This window comes from Zonotrichia leucophrys, chromosome 11 (genome assembly GCF_028769735.1).
Source record: "Zonotrichia leucophrys gambelii isolate GWCS_2022_RI chromosome 11, RI_Zleu_2.0, whole genome shotgun sequence".
Classification (NCBI taxonomy): domain Eukaryota; kingdom Metazoa; phylum Chordata; class Aves; order Passeriformes; family Passerellidae; genus Zonotrichia; species Zonotrichia leucophrys.
Window position 1 is genome coordinate 14,709,646 of NC_088181.1, and position 22,393 is coordinate 14,732,038.

Here is a 22,393-nt window from a genome sequence, read left to right on the forward strand (position 1 = left end):
TCATTTGGCACTAGTATTGTTTTAGAATTATCATGATCCCCTAAATAGTGTATGTAAATAAAGTCGGCTCTAATGGAAAGAATCAAAATGCAACGCTGAGGACCTTTATGTGTTTGTATGCATGCGATTGGCAACATAACTGGCTTATTTACATTAAATACGCCACAAGGTTACAGTGCAGATCAACGTCACTTTATCGCTGATTACTTCTCTTAAACGCCGGAGCGGTGACTGATGCTCCGGTCCCCCTGTCCGCCAAGGTTTTCCCCGGGAGTTTGTTTTTTTTTTTTTTTTTTTTAGGAGAAGCAGACTTTGCATAGTTTCGGGAGCAGGTAAGAAGGGCGCTTTGTGGAGCCCGGCGCTGCCCCCGGGGGCTCGGCGGGGTCCGCGGGGCGCGGGCAGGGCCGGCGGGGCGCGGGCGCGGGGGCTGCGCGGGCGGGCGCGGGGGCTGCGCGGGGCGCGGGCAGCGGCGCTGGCCGGGGGGCTGCGGAGCGGCGCGGGCTCCTCGGGGTGTTTACACGCGCTCAAGGTCACGACCAAGCTGCGCCGTGTTAAATGGTTTCTTAGTTGCTAGACAGGGAGAAAAAATGGACGATCACAGACCATTCTTTGTAGATTATTATATCAAGGGTTCAGCTTTTGGCTCATCAAAGCTAAATGCCGCAAGACCTATCTAGTTGCTGTGAATTATGCCAAGACGACAATGGAGTGCTTTTTTAATGGTACAATGCATTTCACCTACCAGATAGGGGGAGTCCACGCTGAGAGATGGGGATGTCTTGTGATGTTGGGTGATCAGTATCAATGAAGGGGGTTATTCTGAAAAGAGACAGATTAAAATAAAGCGCTCTTTGCTCGGGATGTGCTGGAAGCAGTTGGGAGGGCTACCCGGAGCGGGCGGCCGCGGCAGCCCCGCGCCGCACTTTTCCCCCTCCGCACAAGAAAATGATCAAGTCAATCATGTGGACATGCTTCATTATTCATTGAACACAATCTTTTACAACGCTCCGTTTACGTGCGGGAGTTTCTTCTACGCTTTGCTTTAAATTTTAAGGTAAGAAAGACAAAGGTAAAAAGGGGGTTTTTGAGGATCCGGGAGGCTCCCGTGAGCCATCAAAGAGGCTCCAAAGTCAGTCCGGAGTATGTTTTTGTTTTTTATTTCTTTTTAATCATGGCAATGGGGCCTGCGTTTTCCACCGTGATTAAAAAAATACAGTATAATTAAATATCCATAGCAGTGACGTTTGCAAGCAGGGCTGTCAGGGGAAAAGCAGAAAATAATGAAAGGAGCGGAGAAGCCATTGAATGGCGCTATAGAACTTAGCCTGAAGAAAACCCTACGTTTTTCCTCTTTCTCTCTCGTTTCTTTTAAAACCGTTACTTTACAAAAAAGGAGCGGGCGGGCGAGGCGAGGGGAGGCGAGTGCCGGCGGCGGCCGCGGCGCTGCCCGGGGGCCGCCCGCCGCCGGCCCCAGCCCGCACCGACCCTGCCCTTAACTTGCCCAGAAACTTTTTGTTTTAAAGGGTTTGCTGCGGAGCAAACTTTGCCGAAGTGACTTTAAACGCGGGCCCCCCCTTTCCTCCCTCCCTCCCTCCCTCCCCCGTTAGGATCCCGTCTAATCGTGGTGTAATTTGTAAACTCCCCCCTTCTTTTTTTTTTTTTTTTTTTAATCAAAGTTAGCTGATGCATACCATGTGTCAAACTTGTGAGATTCAAGTGCCTAAGAGACCTGCCATTTTGTGCTCTAATCGACCTCTTATGAATAGGAGCCGTGCATAATGCTGCGAGGAGCGTTGTGACATTCAAGTAGGCACTAAATGTCAGGCCAGGTCTCAGCCCTTTCGGGGGGAGCGGAGCGCGCCCGGCGGCGCCGCGGGGAGCGGGGAGGCACCTGCCAGCCCGCCGCCGGGGCTTTTGTCAGCGCCCGGAGAAAGTAACAGGTTAAGGAGGAAACTTAAATGGCAATCCCCGGCGGGGAGGGGGGGAGCATCACCTTCCCGGCGGCGCGCCGTGCGCGGAAGGGCCGCGGGGGCGCCGCTGCTGCGCGGGGCAGCGGCCTCGCTCTCCGCGGGGCTGCGCGGGGCTGCGCGGCCCGGAGGGAGCGCGGGGGAGCACCGGGCCGGCGGCGGGATTATAGCGGGATGGGGAGGGGGGGAGGAAGGAGAGATTCTTTGATGCTGTGTAGGAAAGAATCCAGATTTTAATGCGCCCATCTGTTGCAGTTTTGCAAATAATTAATATATATGTGTGTATGTGTGTGTGTGTGAGAGAGAGGGGCTGGGGGAGCGCTGCCGCCTGTGAACTTCAACGCGAAATAAAAGGTCGCGAAGATTTATGCTGTTTATCGGAGGGTCCGCGGCTCCCGCGGGGCGGCTCGCACGGGCTCCATCCGCAAAGTTAGTTGCCGGCGGGGCCGGGCGCGGTGCGGCCGCGGGTGCCGGCGCCCGGGGCGGGCGCGGCGGGGAGGGCTCCGGCCGCCGCCTGCCTGCCTGCCTGCCTGCCTGCGCGGCGGGCATTGTTTCGGGGTGCGTGCGGCGGATGTGGCCGCGGCTGATACAGTGTCGAGGCGGGGACGTGATTTGTCAGATCCCTCCGTTCGCACTTGAGCCGCCGCCGGCGGGCCGGGAGCGGCGGTGCGGGAGCGGAGCGCGGTGCGCGGTGCGGGTCAGGGGCGGTGCGGGGCGCGGCTGCCCGGCCGCCCGCGGCGGGAGCGCTCTGCGGGGCTGTGCATTCCCTCGCCGCCCCCCGCCCCCCCGTGCAGTTTAAAATAAATCCAACAGGGGCCGTGTTTGCTGAGCTGATGTGCCCGGCTGATACAGATAGCGGCGGCGAGCCGCCCGCTTCTGTGGAAAAAGACTATTTTAAGTGTCATAATTAAGTTTAGAAGCCTTGTTTGGGCTCATTCACTGCTCGAAATAAAAAGGACTGGCTGCTTTTAGACCCTTTCTGAAGGGGTTGGCTAAGCGCCTCTGCACGTTCGCTTGGAGAAGAATGTTTTCTTTTCTAGTTTAATATTAGAAACTATATTTTTACTTGTTTAAACCGGATTTGATTTTTTGGAGATTTTTTTTCCTCTCCCCCCCGCCCCCCCATCGCTCAAATCTTTGTTCATTGTTCATTGACTGTGGAAGGCTGCTTAAATGTACGGAGAGAGGGGGGAGGCCCCCTCGGTGGTTTGATGTTGAAATAGTAAACCTGAATGAGGAGGGTGGCTGGAAAAGTGGACATTGCAGCTTTAATTAACTTCAAGATGTTTCAGCGAGGACCAGAGCGTAGTAGTGACGTTGCCTCATAAATCTGTCCAGTACAGTGCGTTGCATTGAACTATTACAGTATCACCATCATATTGAATATTCACTACCTATCCGGGAGCAGATTTGCATAATTGGATCTTTTTTAAATGAAACTTGTTTGCAAAAACCCAAACAAAACCAAAAAAACAAAAGCCCGAGTGAAAACCGCGGCGATCTGCATGGTTATAAAGGGTTCAAACATATCCGAAAAGTAAGTGACCTGCATAAGTACATCAATAGGTTAAGTGCAAATAAGATGAGAAGTGCTTCTGAAAGCTGTACATTCCCTATGTGGTCTCTTGGGTTGTTTCTCAATAGCGAGATTTTTTTGTAGCCTCAGGGATTTTAGGTTTTCTGTCTGCTTTCATAACTTTTTCCCTCACAGTTGTTATACAAGGTGAGGCTTTTGTACCATGCCTGTGTACCTGTAGTGATGCTTTTAAAGGAAATAGACGAACAGTTTGTAATTTGTGCTGTTTGACTTGTATAATTATGGCTACTGTGGAAGGGAAATGTGTATTGCAGTTGTATTTCTGGTCATCGAATAGATCATCACTAAATATGTCAGAATGTTCAAAGATTGTTTGTGTATGTGTTTGTGTATGCTTAAAAATCGACTAAGTTACCTAAGCTGTTACTTCTTAAATCAGAGAGGCAACTAGCTTTTTAATCTGTATGTACCCCCCCATTTGATGGAGGATGAAGATGACTGAAGTAATTAAAAATACCAGCAATTTTTAGAGTGGATTTGTAGCTTCTGTGTAAACCCCATCCCCTCCTAAGCGAGTGGCTGGCTTGCAATACTGCAGTTTTGGATCGGGCAGGTTTCGAAGTGTTCTGTGAAATCAGATGCTGCTGGTGTTTCGGATGCTGCGAGGGAAAGTTGTGGAGGGAAGGCAGCTGGAGCTGGAAGTTGCCGGGTGGGGAAGGGGAAGCGGAGCAGCCCTCGGAGGGGCGAGCGGGCAGAAGTGCAAAGTCTGCGTGCAGCCCCAGCCCTGCCCCGGCTCTCCCCCCTCGCCCAAGGCTGCTTTAGTTATGATGTCATTCTGATAGTGGAGAGCAAATGTCTCCTGATTCTACCATTAAACGCCTGGCTGATTTGCCTGATAATGATAGCATTGACGTCCTGCTCCTTGACAAATGCAAGCCCTACGAGCCCTATGAATTAACTTTTTTCCCATAGCTGGGAGCCAGCTAGCTTTACGACTCATGAATGTAGCAGCACTTCTTTGACAGATTACTTTGAACCTCCTCAATTCTGCAGCAAACCCCCTCCTCTAGACACCACTTCTGTTAGGCTGCTAGCAGACCCCTGGACAGTTTGGGCCTGATTTGCAGGGCTGCTGAGCATTCATCACTTCCACTGACTTCAGATGGAGTTGTGGGCGCTCAGCAGCTTTGAAAATCAGGCCCTGTGTTCAGTCAACAGATGATGCATTTTTTTGGTTTGTTTGTTTTGTTTTTTTTTTTTTTTTTGTTGTTGTTTTTTAAGTTAGACAGTTAAAGAGGGCTCTATGATTTCTAGTCATTATAAAAATATTTGTAAATAGCTTGAGTTGTTTGTCCTAGTCTGGTCTGTTTTACCCTTGCTGTTATCCTTTTTTTAAAAATTTTATTTTCAATTAATCTTCTAGTGGATGTGCTGTTAATCTTCATAAGAAAAGGATCATAAATGAGTTGTTTAAAGTTTCCAGAATGTTGTAGAAGAAAAATGTTTCCAGTTTGGTACCAAGTGCTGAGAGATTCGATTGCTGTTTCAGAACGTGCACTAGAAGAGAGTCTCGGTACAGTTGCTAAACCCTGCGACTGGGTGCACTTTCTCATGTCTGCTCTGCCTTCAGATTTTGCTCCTGACTCTGACTTTCTATCCCTGCAGGTAAATGAGATTTAATATGATGGGGTTTTTAAAGTGCCAGTGACTTAAACTTTGTTTTTGTGTGCTGTTACGATGATGACAATTAACAACTGCAGATGTAAGAAAGGTCAGCCTCTCTGTTACTTTTGCAGGGAATGAACATGAAGTATTTGCAGGATAAAGCTGCGTTTTGTAAATGATTTCCTGAAGATACAAGTTGCTGTGATGGAAACACTGTATTAAAACTCTTTTGATAAATTGACTATGTCTTTATTAATGGAAAAGAAGGAAAAAGAATCGTTCTACGGGCTTTTTGACTTCTGAACATATTTAAGCTCTAATACTCAGCAAGTTGTCTGGCACTGTCTTCACTGTAGACTTTTATATAATGAAGAGGCTGATTGTCATATTTTTGTCCATGCCAGAGGCCAATAACCCAACCCATTCATTATCAGAAGAGAGTAGCCTGTAAGTTGCAACATCAGTACCACTGTTTTGCTTGCAGCAATGAAGACAGTGCTGAGATCAGAAATTGTGATCTTCAGTACAGAAAGCTGACACATTAGGTTGTTTACCCACCATGGAGCCTTAGGTGACCAAAGAGATTTGCTTTAGAACAGATATAGAAAATCCACTAGTCCATTAAAATGGGCTGTGCTTATTCCCTGGGAAGCACAAGTTTCATCAAGTGTAGGGAAATCAGTAAGAAGTAATTTTTCCAAATGTTGATTTTTGCTTAAAGTTGACTTTGAATTGCACAGGTGTTTTTAGAGTGCCTTGACTGAAAAAAAAAAAGACATGATTTATATGAATTTTATGAAAATGGAAACTAAAGCCATAGATAGATTTATTTTTATAGTTTGAGTTTGTGGACAAATAAAGAATTTTAATCTTCTGATTTAGTGTACTTTAATAAGATTGTGAGCAAATCTAAATTTTAATCTCTGAATTTCTCTCAGATACCTGAAGAGATGTATATCGGCTCTTCACAATGCTGAAAACAGTATGATCTTGAAAAACTATTTTTCTGTCCTCCCTTTTATACCTTGCATTTCTCTGAGTTGCAAGCAATTTGGATTCAGGAAAAGACAACAAAGATGAAAAAATAGAATACATACTCTTTCTTTTATAGAAACATGAATAAACTTATTTCTGGCAACTGTAGATAGAAATCTGAATTTCTTTAGTGAAGAAACTCCAGGCACAGATATTTGTGGAAGAGGGGGAAAAAAATGAGGATGAGCTACTGAAAGCAAATATGTAAAAGTAAAATAATTCTAGATGCTTAACTGGCTGATCTCAGGGTTATTGTACAGCTGTGTGGTTCTGGCTTCCAGTTGTGTGGCCGAGTCTGGAGTATGAACTTTGTGGGACCAAGGCAGTGATCAGGATCTGCCCTTGGCTGGAGACAAGAGAGAATTGCAGTGATCCGATAGATGTGGAACGGGAAACAACCGGGGAGCTTCTGCCCAAACCTGCGTGGATCACCGTAACTGATGTGACATTTTCACTCATATTGGCTGGTTAAGCAGCAGAGCCAAGCACTGAGGGAGAGATTTGAAACATCTTTTCAGGGGCAGCAGAGATCCAGATCAGGAAAGAAGCAGGGGAATAGGGTAGTGAAGGAGGATTTGGGTTGCCTCTGCCTAACTGCACCAAAGCTGTCACTGAATATGCTCCCAGAGGTAGGATTCTCCCAGTATTCTGAATTTGGCACCTTTCCCTTAAATTTAAATTTGCTCTAATTTTCAGGTGCATCTTACTAGCAAACCAGATGCATCAAAAAGGCAAAAGAATTATAGAGGAGTAATTATAATTAGCCTAGTTGTCTGTGTTTTTTAAAAATTGTAAGATGGGTCCTTGAAAGTATTTTGAAGTCACTGTTTTTTACAGTTCTTAATCTAAATACTCCATGTGAGATTGTTTTCTAAAGAGATGGGTTCATCGGGTCAAGTTGAACTATATTAAAGACAAACAATTTTGTTATAATCTGACTGTCTTTTAAACACAGATGAGGAAAACAGAACTAAAATAGCCACAGGAGCCTCAATATCTGATCTTTCCTCCATTGTGCATTGCAGTATTTGAGACTCCCATAACCAAAAGCAGAATTAGGTAATTCCTTACGAGTATTTGCCACGTTATGAAAAAAGCAGTGCAGCCGATCCTGGTAGGACATTAGCAGACAGATCTGCAGGTAGCAGTGCCTGAAAATAATGAGGATGGCTTCATTCCCATGGCATGGGGCAGGCAACAGAGCTTCTTTGAACCAGCAGCTCATTTTGCTTGCATGAGTGTTGAACTGTCCAGCTGTAGGAGTCTGGGGCTCCAGAGAGAGGGAGTGCTTGCCAGGAGGGTGGGAGCTGGTGGGGATTAGGCAGGGGTTATCCCAGGTGGGTACCACAGTGCCAGGGAAAGGCTGCTTGGGAAAATTTGGCCCTGTGTCAGTTTTGTAAAAAGGAGAAGCCAGAAAGGGAAAGAAAAAGGAGAGTATGAGCTGACTTTCACTCCCAAGAGGGGTGCAGGGGAGGTTGGTGGCAGGAACCACTACAGGACCACCTGTAGCCACTACTCTGCCTTGGGACAGCCTGGGATGTCTTGGGGAGTGTTCCTGCTCATCATCCTTGGGAGGGTACAGAGGAGTACATAGCTGTTCTGATTCTTCCCGTTACGATAAGCTTGTTTCAGCCTTTATGTGAATTTTGATATTGTTTTGCCTTTTTTTTTTTTTTTTTTTTTTTTTTTCTTCTCAGTAAGTGCTGTTAGAAACTTTTCCTACTTTTTTATGCCTTTGGGATATTCTACCACAGTCACTGTGGTTCTTTGTGAGGAGGATGGGACCCTATTGAGCTCATCAATGCTACAGAGGGGTTGCTATCAAGTACCACGGTGTCTACTCAGTCACAACAGGGCTATGTGTTGTGCTTCCTTCATAGTCCTGGTCCCTGCTGATCTGGGAATTAGCCCTGGTAACCCATGTCATAGCACTGTGTTAGGTTGCCAGCCTGGCATTAAATTTACTTTTTCAAATGATGGCATGCAGTATGAATGTTGTTTTATTTCACTCTCATAAGCTGGCCTCCATAGATTTTGCAAGCATTATTATCATCAGACTCCTCATTGGAATACCAATGGTAGATACAGATGTAGATGGGTCTCTTTAATCAGAAATTTAGAGAAACATGGGTTAATAGGAAATTCAGGTAGAATAACTCCATGCTAAGTACATGTGGAATAAATTATCAGCAAGGGAAGGATAAATGAGTTCAAGGGAAGCCTAGGTTTGTTTCTTGAGAAAGAGCATGTGAGAGCTTGGGTGAAGAAAGCAAAGAGGTGTAAAGTCAGGTTTCTATTAACAAATGCTAACATGGTAGGCTGGATGTTCATCTCCTAACATTTATTTTGATAGCTCTGTATAGATGAATTGCATTTAATTTTCATGTGTGTTTCCTAACACTTGTGCCCTAGATCTTGTTTCTTTGGGGCTCCACTGAAATCTTAAAACATGGGATAGTGCAGCATTTTAGTTTTGGAAACAGTTTTACTCAAGGGAACGACGTGACAGTGAAGTGTTGATCAAGTGAATTAGGGAGAAACCTTTTCTTCTCTGGAATTAGTTTGTAATTGACAGGAGAAGTAGAAACTGCTTTCTAGTCTAGTGGCCAAGGATTTTTGATAGATGTGTGCCCTAGTTCAATCACATCAAAATATGATATCATATTTTGAAAAAAACCCACTCACATATACATGTTTTAATTTATTTATTTATTTTAAAAATAATTTTATTTCTGCAAGGTTTGCATGAACACTGTTATGAGTTCCAGTCTATACCAGGACTTCTGAGGTTATTGAATGCTGAGGATTGACTCAATGTTGGAAAGCAGCACGAGTTTTGAAATTGCTGCTTCAAAGTAACTTTTACCTTCATTTTGTTGGAATACATCCTGCTTTTTCAGGAAAATTATGAATCTCTCTTCGCACAGAAAAGTGCTTAAAGTTTAGCAAAATTTTATTGATTTTGATGTGATTTCTAGGATCCAATTCTGCTTTTGTTATTTCAGTCTGGGTATGACTTAGTCAGTGGATAAAACTTCCTTTGCTTACCTGGTGAAATGCACGTGATTCTTAATTTCACTGTAAGTACAATGTGCAGCTCCACTGTTTCCTGATCAAACTTTTTCTCCTTTCGTCATCTCATGTACAAAAATGAATCCAACTTTTTGAGTTAAAAAAAATGCAAAGATTATAGGGAACCCAAAACTGAATTGTGCAATAAAATGACTATTCATTACCTTTTTAAGAAACTGCTCTTCATTGATTCATTGAGATTTTGCTATAGGAGTATCATTCCTCCTAGGGCTAATAAAATAACTAGCAGAAGTTAACCCAGTATCATTATTAGTACCATAATACAGACTGAGCAACCTCCACTGCTCTAACTATTTCCTCCTTTGGATTTTACCATAAAATGCCTCTTAAAATAGCTCGGCTATTTTGAAATATTCTTTACTGTTTTAAAGATCAAACATTCAAGCATCTTTCTTTTTTTTTTTTTTTTTTCTTTTTTTGCTTGAACACACAAAGCTATATGCCTGTGCCTGCATAAATGGACATGCTATGAGATAAATGAGCAATAGGAAACCCAAAACAACTTCTGGATTAGAATTTCAGTCTTTTGTTTGGTTGGTAGTATCTTTGGCATGCTAGGAGCTTTCCAAATATAGGAGTACAGTTTCTGGCCAGAACTAGCTGCCATTTTCTTATTGCAGTTGAAAAATGCCAGTTCATTAGTTTGCATCAACATGCTGCATCTTTGAAGGATTTCTCAGGTCCACAATTGAATTTCTGCTCAAAATGAAAGAGTTGCATCTCTGCACTTCATTATGAACTGGTGATTATGGAATGCACCTGGGTCACTGGAGAGCTGGATTCAGATCGTTCCTCTCTATCTGATTTAACTCAGCTTTTTCAAATCAAGTTTCTCACTCATCCCAGGTGAGTGCTTTAAAAACACACTTTGGCTCTTCTTTTTAAGTTCCTGCTTCAGGCTATTCCAATTTGAATAATCATTTAATTATTCAGTGGGTCAGAGGAGAACTGACTCTTGGCTTGGGCACTCCACTGTGATGTGAGAGACTGAACCCAACTGGTTCTTGTTGCAGCGTCCTGCAGCCTGCACTCCTGAGGATGGCATGGTGAGAGCAGTCTCATATTCTTACTGCTGTCTTGCTGGCTTTTCCTTTTGAGAAATTGCAAAAGGTGTCAAGTAAGTCCCAGAGGAGAGCAAAAGGAAATTCTAAAATCTTCAAAGAATTTGTGATACTGAAAAAAATCTTTCTTGCATAGTTCACAATTCAGCTGTTATAAAAGCAGTTGAGGATGGAGTGGATCTTTATAATCCAAAAATTTTCATCTCAAAATGGAGTTTTGTTGCCATTATTTTTGTTGGGTGGACTGTGTGTTTGAACTCAATATTCTTACATGTCCCTGAGCTCTGAGAGAGTAGCTCTAGGAGGAGTGATGGGTGAAACATTAACCCTTTCTCCTGGTACTGCCTTGGACCTTGTGCAGCACATAGCTTGCTGTGCATGACTCTCTGGGAGTGCTGGGAGGAGGAAAGAAATGCTGTGTAAATGCCAACAAATGCCTGAGAGATGCAAGGGATACTGCACTTGTTCCTTCTCTCAGGATGAACCTCCTCTGAGGTGGAAAAAGTCTGTGAAACTGGCAGATTTCTCTGTCAGGATCTCTTAAAAAGCAGAGAAGAAATGTCTTAATCTGTAGAAGGGGAATCCACACAGGGAGGAAATCCTTCTTTTCTTAGAGATAGAAATACTCATTTTGATAGCTTCTGTTTGCTCTGTCTTTCATTCTTAACTTGTCTGGCAGCGCAACTCTGGCAGGATCCATGCTGTATTGGTTGGTTCCCCTCCTGGCTGCTCTGCAACAGTGATGGATGGGAGCCAAGGGAATAAATATAGCTCTGAGTTCCAGTAGTAACCCCCTGCCACACTTCTACACAGAAACTGGGAGGTCACGGGGGGAGAGGGGATGGCTCAGGTCTGGCTTCAGCACAGAGGGAGTTTCTGTGCTCCCCGAGGAAGGGGAAAGGTGCTGCAGAAACCCACTCCTGCCTTTGTTCCCATGCAGAACTGAAGGGATCTGTAGATCTATTTTAAAAGCATCACCATTGGCTGTGTAGTTTCCATGTGAGTTTATTAAATGTGGACATTTTTTTATATGTAAAAATAACTTCACCATTTTGTTATTTCCTTTTACGTATTTCACTTTGGTTGGAAAAATGAAATCAATCTAGTCAGCTTTTCATCAGTTTCTCTTTGGCTGTCATGCAGTTGCACAATGCTGCAGTGCTTGGCTAGCAAAAATGTTTACAACGAAAAATTGTTTTCAATGGGATTAAAAAAAGAACCATGGAAACATTTTTATTGGTCTCCAATTTTTGTGCGATTTGGATTTTTACAAGACCTAAATTATATCAATGGTGTGGCTCTAATTTGATTTTAAGATTTTACTCTATTTTTATATATACTTGCAAGGTACAGACAAGATACTGCCACTATCCTCTGTCACAAAGTACAAAAATTTCTAGCTTATTTCTTTGCAGCTGATTCCAAGTCCTTGGAAATCATGAGCACCTTGCAGTTGACTCTCAAGATTTTGGGGTCACACCTTCCACCTGTGTGTAGATACCTGTTGTAAGCTGGTTTAAGCAGTCTTCATCATTTAGAACAGCTCTGAGTTGATTTCTGATCTATCAATGCTGTGAGATTGCTACAGCTGAGGTGAATCTGGGGATATGCCTGCAACCCTTAAATACCTTTATTGCAGCTGGCACCTATAGAAATCTCACATATGGAGAATATATGAAGTCAGATCCTTGGAAGGTTAACTGTAATAAAATCTTAGGACTAAAATATTGGCTGACAGTTACCCTTTGCATCAAAACTCTTATTTTTAAAAAAGGTGTTTGTGATGAGTGTTGAGTTAGTTTGGATTTTAATTTATTTTGCTTTACAGTTTAAGTCGCAAAAGGCTCTTCTAGGGATGGCTTGAATTTGTGGATATTTTCTGAATTTGTGGACTGGGGCAATCTGGGGAGGCACTGCACCTCTCCAGGGGCTGCTGCCACTAAAACCAGAGAGGAATTACACCCTGAGCTGTTTCTTACACTGCCTTTGTACCTTCATCCAGTGTCCCTCAGCAGCCACTATGAACCTACCACTGGAGTGAGGAATGGGGCCCCTTGGGTACCCTTTGGAAAGGGAAAACCTTTCTCTTAGTGAAACAGGAATTTCATAGGGCCCAAGCTTGCAGATAAAAACTCTTCCAGTGTTTTTATGATCAACATTCACCACTAAGTTCACTAATTGAAGACCTTAATGAATGTTGTAATGATCAGGTCTGTTTTTGTCACTGATTCAGTATCTTGTTTTCAGGTGTGAGCTGGGTGACTCAAATTTAGTTTTCTCTCTTAAGTGAAATCATTGTCACGCAAGCAAAGAAAAAATCACCACAACCCCCCCTGCTCTATAAATATAATATATCACAGCCTCTTTCAAACACCAACTGTTGATTGGCTACTACCCATGTCATGATACTAAATCATTGACTTCAGACTATTAACCTTTTGCTTACTGAATGCAACTTCTGCAGCGAGCTCACATCCAACATCTAGACAGAACTTGCATTTGATGAGATAACTGTTGTGGAAAGACACAAATTATCAGACAGACTTTTTCTGTGATATTGGGAAAGGTATTGAAATTTAAATTTACAAATAACACCAGCTGGATTTGAAAATGGTTTACACATGTATAATCTGTAATGTAACACAACTTTCATTCTCCTGTTCTGTAGCTGGTATAAAGATCTAAAAGTAGATTTGATGCCTCTGTAAAAATAGTCTGGCTAGTCCATGTTCTTCAACTGCATGACACTTATTCATGTACCTTTTTTAGAAGAAAACATCTCTTTTCAGAATATGTTGATGTTTTTAACCATATGCGGACTATTTTTATGGGTGTGTTTTGCTTTGATGAGGTTTTCTGTTGGGAGATTGGGTTTTTGAAGATGTGATTAATGAATTTAAGTCAAACAAAATGCTACCTGTTGGATTGCAAAAACCTTTTCTTTTTTGTTTCTCCTTTATTAATATAGATTTACAAATAGGTCTTCAGGAAATTTTTATTGTTACTTGTTGTTATGACACATCATATATCTTTTGCTAATTGTGCATTCTTTTCTTGGTTTTAATTATATTGTGGAGCAAATGTTTTGTCATTTAAAAAATAGCATGGCACAATTCCATCATTTCTGAAGTAATAATGAAAATACCCTCGAAGACCCCATCACTTTTTTCTCCCTTTAAGATGCCAATAATCTCTGCCCCTTTTTCTCTGAGGCGGGTGGTGGAGCAGAGCACAATAAGGAAAGCAGAGCTAAGTGGAGCAGGAGCAGTGGCTTCCAGCATGCTCCCAGCTCTGTGTGCAGCTGGCAGGGCAGGGTCTCTGGGTCAGCCACAATGCAAGGAAAGCATGACAGGAGAAGCTGGGCTGGCAGGTAGAGGGAGAGGTGTTGCACATGTCTTTCATACTGGATTTGAAGACTTTTTTCCTTTGCGTAATTTCTTCCAATTGGAAATTGGTTGAACAAAAAAGGGAGGAGCAGGAAAATGTCTTGAACACTTTCCATTCTCTGTTCAGATGTGTGTTTTTTTTCACAGAATTAACCAGAAAGCATCTGTGAACAATGGAAGTTCTCCTCATTAAACTGAAAGTTCTGCCAGGCTTGGAAGCCATTTGTACCTTGTTCTGCTTCCCATGTGCACCTGCTGAGTGTAGAATTGAGTCCTGTCCAGTTACTTCCATTTAGGATTTTCCCTTCCTTAAGATCAGCATTTAGTACTAGGGCAGCTTTTATATGTTGAATAAGGATCATTTATTCCTATAGGAATAAGAGAGTTTAACAGCAATGTACAATCAATATGCAAAAGCCTACTAAGATAATTTGTATTCAAATGTGCACAACATTAATTTTAAACAATCTTAAGCCCTTATTTTGTCCAATGATTGCTGGACATCTAAGTCAAGAAGGCTCTTCTAACTTATTAGTTTATTATCAACAATATTGCCAACACTTAAACTATTCAATTAGGTAACCCAGTTACCTATTATTCTATTAGGGCTTGCTGCACTCTGAATAAAGTCCATACTGAAACACTCCTTGCCTTAACACAGGTGCCCCATCCTTCTATGAGCAGATGTATGTGGAGTTTGCAAAGTGTACAAGGAGAATGTAAATAATAATTACTGAATACGAATTTAGTATTTTATAAGATGCTTGCATGCCTGTCTTACAACTGCATGATATGAAGACACCTATAAAAGGTATAAATACACTTTGAGGAAGTGATATGACAAGAGTAAGAATACTTTAGAATGGTCACATCCTTTTATTATGTTCAATACTTTCTCCCCTTTCTTTACATGCTTAATTATTCTCAGGAAGGCTGTATGTTAACAAAATTTTCTGTAGCCTATAGGAATTCTTTAGTTTGTGGGGAGGATTGTACATACCCTCAACTGTGAATAATTTGTGGATATAATTTTTTTCATGAGTGCTCTTTCAGATTTTATAAACAAGATATTCACATACATGTAAGGACTGTCACTTAAAGCTGTTCATTGCCAAACCTTTCTGGTACAGTGCAGTGAATCCTCCTGTACTGCTTCAGCTGATCTCATACTGAGCATTTCTGGAATAGCATTTGATCCTGAGTCAGTGTGGAAGCAGTGGTATTGCAATGTGTTTTAGTTGTTTGGCTAATGCTGGGTGTCAGGTGCTAAAGCATTTCTGTGCTGAATTGGGTCTTCTGCAGTCAGAAAAAGTCAAAGTAGTGAAAAATCCTGGGCACAATTCAATTAGGTTAGGAGTTGGGTGTTACAGTATTTTGAAAATCTGCAATAAGCCATATTACCTTCTTGTTTTTTAAAACTTTTTTATCTCTGTTGTTCCCATCAATAATCTGTGATTTCAAAAATCATGTGTGGTCTCATAATTGTTTCTTAAATTGGCTGGAATTCCTTTAAAAATGTGGTTCAAAGGAAGAGTTGCTTTTCATACTTTAGAATAGCTGTGGTCTTGAATTACATTTAGAAAAAGATGTATTAAATATAAACAAATACAGTGTTCATGTAAATGTTAATTAAGCTCACATCACAGAACTGTGCTTTTTTTGTGAAGAGCAGGAAAATTCTTCTCATTTTCTTGTTCTTTCCACCAAGGCCTGTCTGGCACCATTCCAGCACCACCTTCCCACAGCAGGATGACTTCAGACACCTCAGAGGATGGGGCTGTTCCCTTGCCAGGGCCATTCCTGGCTCTGAGCTGCTGGGACTCAGGAGCAGCTCCTGCCAGGGTGGCCTGGCTCAGCCCTGGCCAGCTGCAGATGAGGAAAGGTGAAGGCAGGGGTCTTGGAAGGAGTTTTGTACCTCCACACCTGGGTGATGGAGACAGGAAATGCATGTGAGGAGTGGCCAGGACAGGCAGGAGCTGGAGTGGCACTGCTCATTCCCCTGTCAGAGGTGGAGCATCAGGGATGTAGGGGCTGCAGACCGTGGGAGCTCCAGCTTGGAGGCCCAGCTGAGGAAGAGGAAGATGAAGAAAGAATGAGAGAAGTTTTTTATTGTGTCCCAGGACAATGCTGTCCTCTATGCATTCAGATCAGAGCAGTCCACATCCATACAAAATAGCTCTTACACTCAAACAGGTTGTTCTGTTGAACTAATATTTGCTATTTCAATTTTCTTTGCAGACCTTGATAGCAAAGTCACTGCTCTTTCCCTTCTCATTGGAACTCCCGGTAAAATAAGAGATCTGTTCCAAATATTGAAGAATTAAACCTAACAGAATGAAAAATTAACATGCTAAATATCATAAGTAGCGATATAAACAAGGTGCTATGTCATTTTGCTTGCCAAAGACTGAGCCCTCCTTTGTCCAAAACCAGATTATGTTCTTCATCTCTCTAATGGAACTATTAGAGAATTCATATTGGAAGGCAGGACCTTATTTGTGACGCTGCTTCTCCTTTGGGGCTGATATTGAAGCACAGGCACAGTATAAAACTTCAGAAAGAAGGCAAATATGAGATAGTTTTAGCCCAGGATTAGCAGCTAGGACTCTTGAGTGTCATCTGGACATTGATTATTTGTCAGATAATGCAATTACATTTAATGGAGGGCACTGCTCAGGAGTTACAGAGTTTAAGTAGCACGTTTGGGTTTTATGCACTGCACCATGTTCGCAGTCACAGCGGGAACATGAGTGACATTTGACACTACTGCTCCAAAGCAGCTGCACGTCACTGAAAACACTGAAAAAACCCTCAAAATGCCTGTCCTGCTCTCCTTGCTCCCAAGCCTTGTTTGTGCTGTCCCTGAGAGGCGGGGGCTGCCCCAGAGTGGTGTTGGAGGATGCTGTCACACGCTGTGTGCCTGTCAGGGAGCTGACACACTGGCTATTGACTGTGACATGTCACTTACATGAAGCCATGCAGGGCTGCTGCAGCTTGGGGCACTGCACAGGTTGGGGAGGCAGCAACTGCAGTCTGTTTGCCTCTGTGTGACAGACACACCAAGAGGCACGAGAGTCTGAGCAAGGCCTCACATTTCAGGGATTCTGTACTCCTGTTAACAGAGAAGAAAAGAATGATGTGCCTAAGATGGTTTGAAATAAAACAGAAGAATCCTGTCTCTGTCCTCACATGAACCCTGGTAATAACAGGGAGGACTCCACCATTTCTTATTGCAGTGGATAAGGAGTGATTAAATAAAATTCTTGCTTCTGTTTTCCTTATTGGTCTTAAAGTCCAAGAATAAATCTTGGCTCCATTGAATAATGGGGACTTTTACTACTGAGTTCACTGGAACCAAGATTTTCTCTTAGAAATAATTGTCAGCTTTACTCCTCCCATGGTCAGGGTCCCATGAACATTTGTGTTCCTGAGTCATTCCAGTGACCCTGAGAAAACTTTCCCTCTCAAAAAGCCTAAGGCTGGTAGCCTGACATGTGGTTTTCTTCCATGGCAACACCTGTGATCTTCTCTGACCCAAAAGCATACCCCTGAATTTGAGGTTATCCTCTTAGCAGGATATTCTCTGACGCTCTTCTAGGCAGAGCTGCTGTCAGGTCTGGCTTGGCCATACCTGGATTTGAGTAGAGTCCCTCACGTTTGTCACCTGCTGACAGAAGAGCTCCTGACTCTGCACAGTAGAATACAGAGAAGCCCTGCTGACCAAAGGCTCTGTGTCACAGTGGAAATGCACCATCTCACAGAAATGAAAACATGATTAAGCATCTGAACTTGGTTTATTCACGGCAAGCCAGTATTTAGCTCAAACCTTTGAGTATCAAAGGGATGGCCTTGACTTCAGTGACACTGAAATTGCCAAAAACTGTATTTGCATGTTCCATGCTGGAAGGGCCTTCTGAAACTGTGCCTCAGTTTCCATGGCTCAGAGTTAAGGTGTTCCAAGAATAGCTGCCTTAGATAGGGAATCTACACCTTTTATCTGAGCTTCTCCTTTTATTTAAACAAACACACCCAAACCCTCAGGAGCTCAGGTAAGGCTGAGCTTCCAAAACTGTCCTAAGAGTTTCAGCTGGAATTACACAGAGGGCTCCAGCTGGTAACTGTGTTTTGAGTCTGAGCAATCCTAGTTTGACTGTTACTGATTGTACAAGCAGCAGTAACAGATTTCAGCAGAAACCAAAAGGGAGAGATGAAAGTCCTAACACAGCTTCTTTCCCACATGCCTCAGAAATCCCAGACTCTGTTTTGTCCCATCTGTACAACTGAGAATTTTTCTCTTTAAATGGGAAATTAAGCAGCACAATCAACCTAAAGAACTGAAGTCTACAAAATGTAGATGGGTGTTTGTGTGTTTAAGTTCTGGGAGAATTTTGGTAATTATGTGCATAGTTTTGAAATCCTGAGGATGTCCAGCAGTGGCAGTGTGTGTGGGTGAGCACTGTTGTGGTGCATGCAGATAATTCATATTTTCATAGGACTTGATAGTCAGCATGGGAGTAATCTCAGACTTGGCTAATGAAAGTGGCTGCACCTGGTTGAGATGCTGCTGGAAGCTTTTCTCTGTCAAAGATACTTATGTGTGGGTGCTTCCTACTTTATCAACCTCGTCCCTTCCTTGTGCCCTTAGGCTCAGTTGTGTTAAGGAACTGAAGCACTTGAGATCATCACTGTTTTGGCAAAAGCGGGCTCTGCATAAATGTGAATGTCTCTGAAGGCTGCTCTTGCATGCAAAGTTATTTGGTTATTTGAAAATGTTTTTAATCTGGTAGCTGAATCATTGCCTTCGTAAGCTGTAGCTTAAGTTCTGTGTAGGTTTTATCAATAAGAGTATGGCTTTACATTTTTCTTTTAGCTCTGCCTACATTCAGCTGAGGACTTCTATATTGATAGATAATTTGGATGTTGATTCCATGACAGTTGCCCCTTGGTGGTGGGGTTCTAAAATCAGTGTGACCTGCAGGAATACCAGGCACCCTGTGCAAATGGAAATGTGCCATCCTCAGCTGTCAGTGCAGTTTGCAGAGAAATGAGCACATGACAGCAATTTGAATGTTGAACCTTCTTTAATTCAACACATCATTTGGTTTCAAAATAGTTAAGTAAATTGTATTTAAATAATTGTAAACATTCCAAATAGTCATCCAAAACAAATTGTACTTTGCATAATCGTAACTTAGGAACAAAATATTGCAATATAAATCAAGGAAGAGTGAAAAAAAATTGGTAAACAAAGAAAGTATGTTTAAATTTGTTCACATACTTATCCTTTGTAGATGTTTTCCTTTTTTTTTTTGTGGTTATTTAAGGTACTGTGTAAAATTTCAGACTAGTGTGGGTTAAAAATACTTAATATCTTTTTATTGCTGTATTCCTTTGAATATTTATTTTCTGAAACTTGAAAGCTGTGTGCGGTATGACTTTTGCAGTGCAAAAGGCTTTTCATTCCATAAAGTGCCTAGAAATTCGTTATGTGATCAGTTATATAAATAGGCTTATTGTTTAGAATGTGTCTAAAATGAAGCCTGTCCTTTAGCCATTTTTTTCCCTCTTATTAAATTTTTAAAGACACATATTTCAAACCCAAACAAACCAATTCCAAAGGGTTTAATTTTCTTCTGTTTCTCCCAAATTGTACAGTGTGTTCTAACAATTTAACTCCAGTTTGGCTTGTGGGGAGTCTTTCATTGGAAAGCACACTGTAGCAAAACATGTATTTTTTGTTAAGAAATAGTGAATGATATAAGAATTGCAAAGGACATCTACAGCATAATGGCAGTTATGTGTTTTTCAAAGGAAAATGCAAACAATAGGTAGAAGAAAGTAAAATCAATAAAAGGACATTGTATGAATATATCTGGTCCATTAGTTACAGTGAGATCTATTCTGTTCAATCTGAAATCACATTCAGCTTATGAGGTGGATAAATAAAAATGTTAGATCCCAGTTATGTAGTCCTTTCTCCTTTTGAACTTAATGGCAACTTTGGATGAAATGGGACATCAGGATTAAAGCCCAAATTAGTCATTGTGCAGCACGGTTTTCATCACCCTCACTTCCAGACAGGTTATTTCCATCATGTAAAATCACTGAGGAATGTTTTTGTTGTATGCTTAGCTACATTTCCTGTGCTGCAGAGGGGGGAAAAGAAAAGTCAGGAGTAGAGCATTCTTCAGCTATGTGCACCTGTTCAGTTTATACCTGAAGGAGTCTGCTGGAAGTTTCCTTATTTAGTTTCAGTCCTCCCTTCCTCCTGTTAAAACCATGGTGGTGTTTGGGTAGAAAGGTGTCATGAGAGGTTCCAGGCCTGCTGCTCCCCCAAACCTTAAAATCTACTAGGGACAACTGATTTCCTCCCTAGGAGTTCTGATCCCTGTGTGCCAATTGTTGGCTGATTAAGGTCAATGATAGCACTTATTCAGTACTTTTATCGACTTGGATCATGTGATAGAAGCGATTGATTTAAGCACAGGATTGCTAATTTTCTATTGTAGCCATTTCTTCTACAGAGCCAGGTTTTACATTATCAGGAGTTATTTATTCTGTATTTAAAAGCAATCCATTTTTTCCCGTACAGGTAGGAGTGCCATTGCATACATTCAGAATTACATATTTCACTTGTGGGAGATGTTTTTGCCAATGTTGGATGTACCCTTTGTTTCCAGAGATCTTTGGATAGGCTGGGATTTCAAATAGCAGATAATAACATGCAGTGTGTATTATTGATGTTGTCTTAATTGTCTTATTGACAACTCACTTGCACTTGAAGAGGCATGCTAATATCAGACATTTTATGAAATTGCATATATTTTCATGACTGGGAGCCATAGCCACAAAATGATTTCAAAAACATGCAAGTATTACTCATTAAAACATGCAGAATTTTAAAAATGCATTTTTGGATCCACATTCGGTATCACCACAGTTTGGTTTTGTTAACCTAGTCTCTCTCTTTCCTTTACTAGTCCCTAATTAAGCTACTCATCGATATTTAGCATGGAATTGGCTCCCAAGCAAAGTGCCATGCACCACTACCATCACCTGAAAAAAAGAGCTTATAGGAATAGCAAATTATATGCCTGCAAGATACAAGAAGATGGTCATATAAAGGGAAAACACAAGCTGTTTGCTTCTCCAGTGGCAAGGAAGGGATGTTGAAGAGAGCATACATTGCATGAGGCTTAAAATTACAAAAATCTAGTTATAAGTGTACTAATTGTTGTTACTAATTTGTTCCTGGTGAAGTAGGTTCATTAAGATTTTGGAATAGTTAAGTTACTGCTGGTCTCTTCTAAAGACCTGTGAATTAATTTGTGACGTTTCTAAAATTTAAAATCAATAAAAATAAAGCTACAGTATGTATCAGCATCAGCTGACAGATGCAGACAAGTATTAAGGAAAATCTCTTGCTGAGAATGATTGTAGCCTGAAGTATTCTATATGTGAATGATCCAAGCATATTTTATATTTCTCCTTTAGAAAACCTCTAGTTTGGACATCTGGGTCTCTTAATGTGCCTGTCAGGTGAAAGGACCAGTTGCTGACATCACTTCTGGCAATGGAGATTCCTGGGTGCTGGTTTCCTTTGTTGCTCACAGCGCTCCATCAGGGGCTGTTTGTTTCCACTCCTGTTTGAAATGTGAACCCCTGTATTCCTGTATTGCTGTGAAACAGAATTTAATGTAAACCCTGCATGTGCTTTCCACTTTGGACTTTTCTGCTTCATGTTATTGTAGTGGATTTGCTGTAGAACATTCAAAGGAAGGAGATGAGTTTTCAGGTTGGCTTACTCCTCTTGGTGTAAAAATCTTTTGTCTTGGAGAAACTTGAGCTTCAACCCAGCTCTAGTCACTGATACCTTGCCATTTTTGCCTTTTCTGTAATACTGAAGTGATTATGAAGAACTGCAAATGAATTCTGCAAAATACTTTTAAAAATTGGCAATTGTTTGCACCTGTCTTCTAGTTCCCTTCAGCATGTATTGCATTACTTTTGCTATTAATCTTTGTCATGGATCATGAGGCCAAAGAACTTGGAATGCTCTTTTCTAAATGGGCCTCTGTGATCAGGTGTTTCATTAAGGATCTTAGTGACCTTCTAAGTTTTTGCCACATTTATACCACTTCAATTTCACCTCAATAAATCAGAGGAAGGTCTAACTCTTGGTATTTCTGTAAGTGGGCAAATGAAGAAATTTTATATCATATGTAAATTTATAGCATTGAATTGTTTTTATGTGCTGGAGTGCCCTTTTAGATAAATAATATAGATTTGGAGGCAAATTCTGTCTGGTGGAATTGATAACTGATAACATCTGGCTCTAAAGTATCTGAATCCAAAGGTTTCATCATTGATCTCTAGGTTCTAGTTCCATATTTTCTTCCCACCCACTTCTTTTTTTTTTTTTTTTTTTTTTTCTCTTCACAGAGGGAAGGGAGATGTGGGGGCGGGGGGCATGGGAACAGGGAATGACAAAGGTTCCCTATAAACCTGAATTGCAGTTCTGGGTGCACAGCATCCACAGAAGTATTTTCTAGTAGGCAGTGGTGATGAACAGCTCAGAAGTGACCTCTGCATAGTGTTACCCTGCATTTTGAGTGTATGGATTGGCTCCATCTGAGGATCTTGTGCTTG

The 22,393-nt window shown here is 41.9% G+C and overlaps 1 protein-coding gene across 8 annotated transcripts in view; it reads left to right on the forward strand.

The window, feature by feature from the left end:
- Positions 1 to 306: 306 nt before the first annotated feature.
- ZNF536 (zinc finger protein 536) overlaps positions 307 to 22,393 on the forward strand; it is a 343,245-nt gene continuing 321,158 nt past the window's right edge. For 2 of the 8 annotated variants that reach the window (XM_064722741.1, XM_064722747.1), the window contains exon 1: positions 827 to 1,054. The gene's annotated coding sequence lies outside the window, so the exon portion shown is untranslated. Of the gene's footprint in view, positions 333 to 826; positions 1,055 to 1,786; positions 1,807 to 5,053; positions 5,170 to 10,233; positions 10,344 to 22,393 lie in introns of those variants that run through there. The other 6 variants (XM_064722743.1, XM_064722748.1, XM_064722742.1 and 3 more) reach the window with 5 other exon arrangements.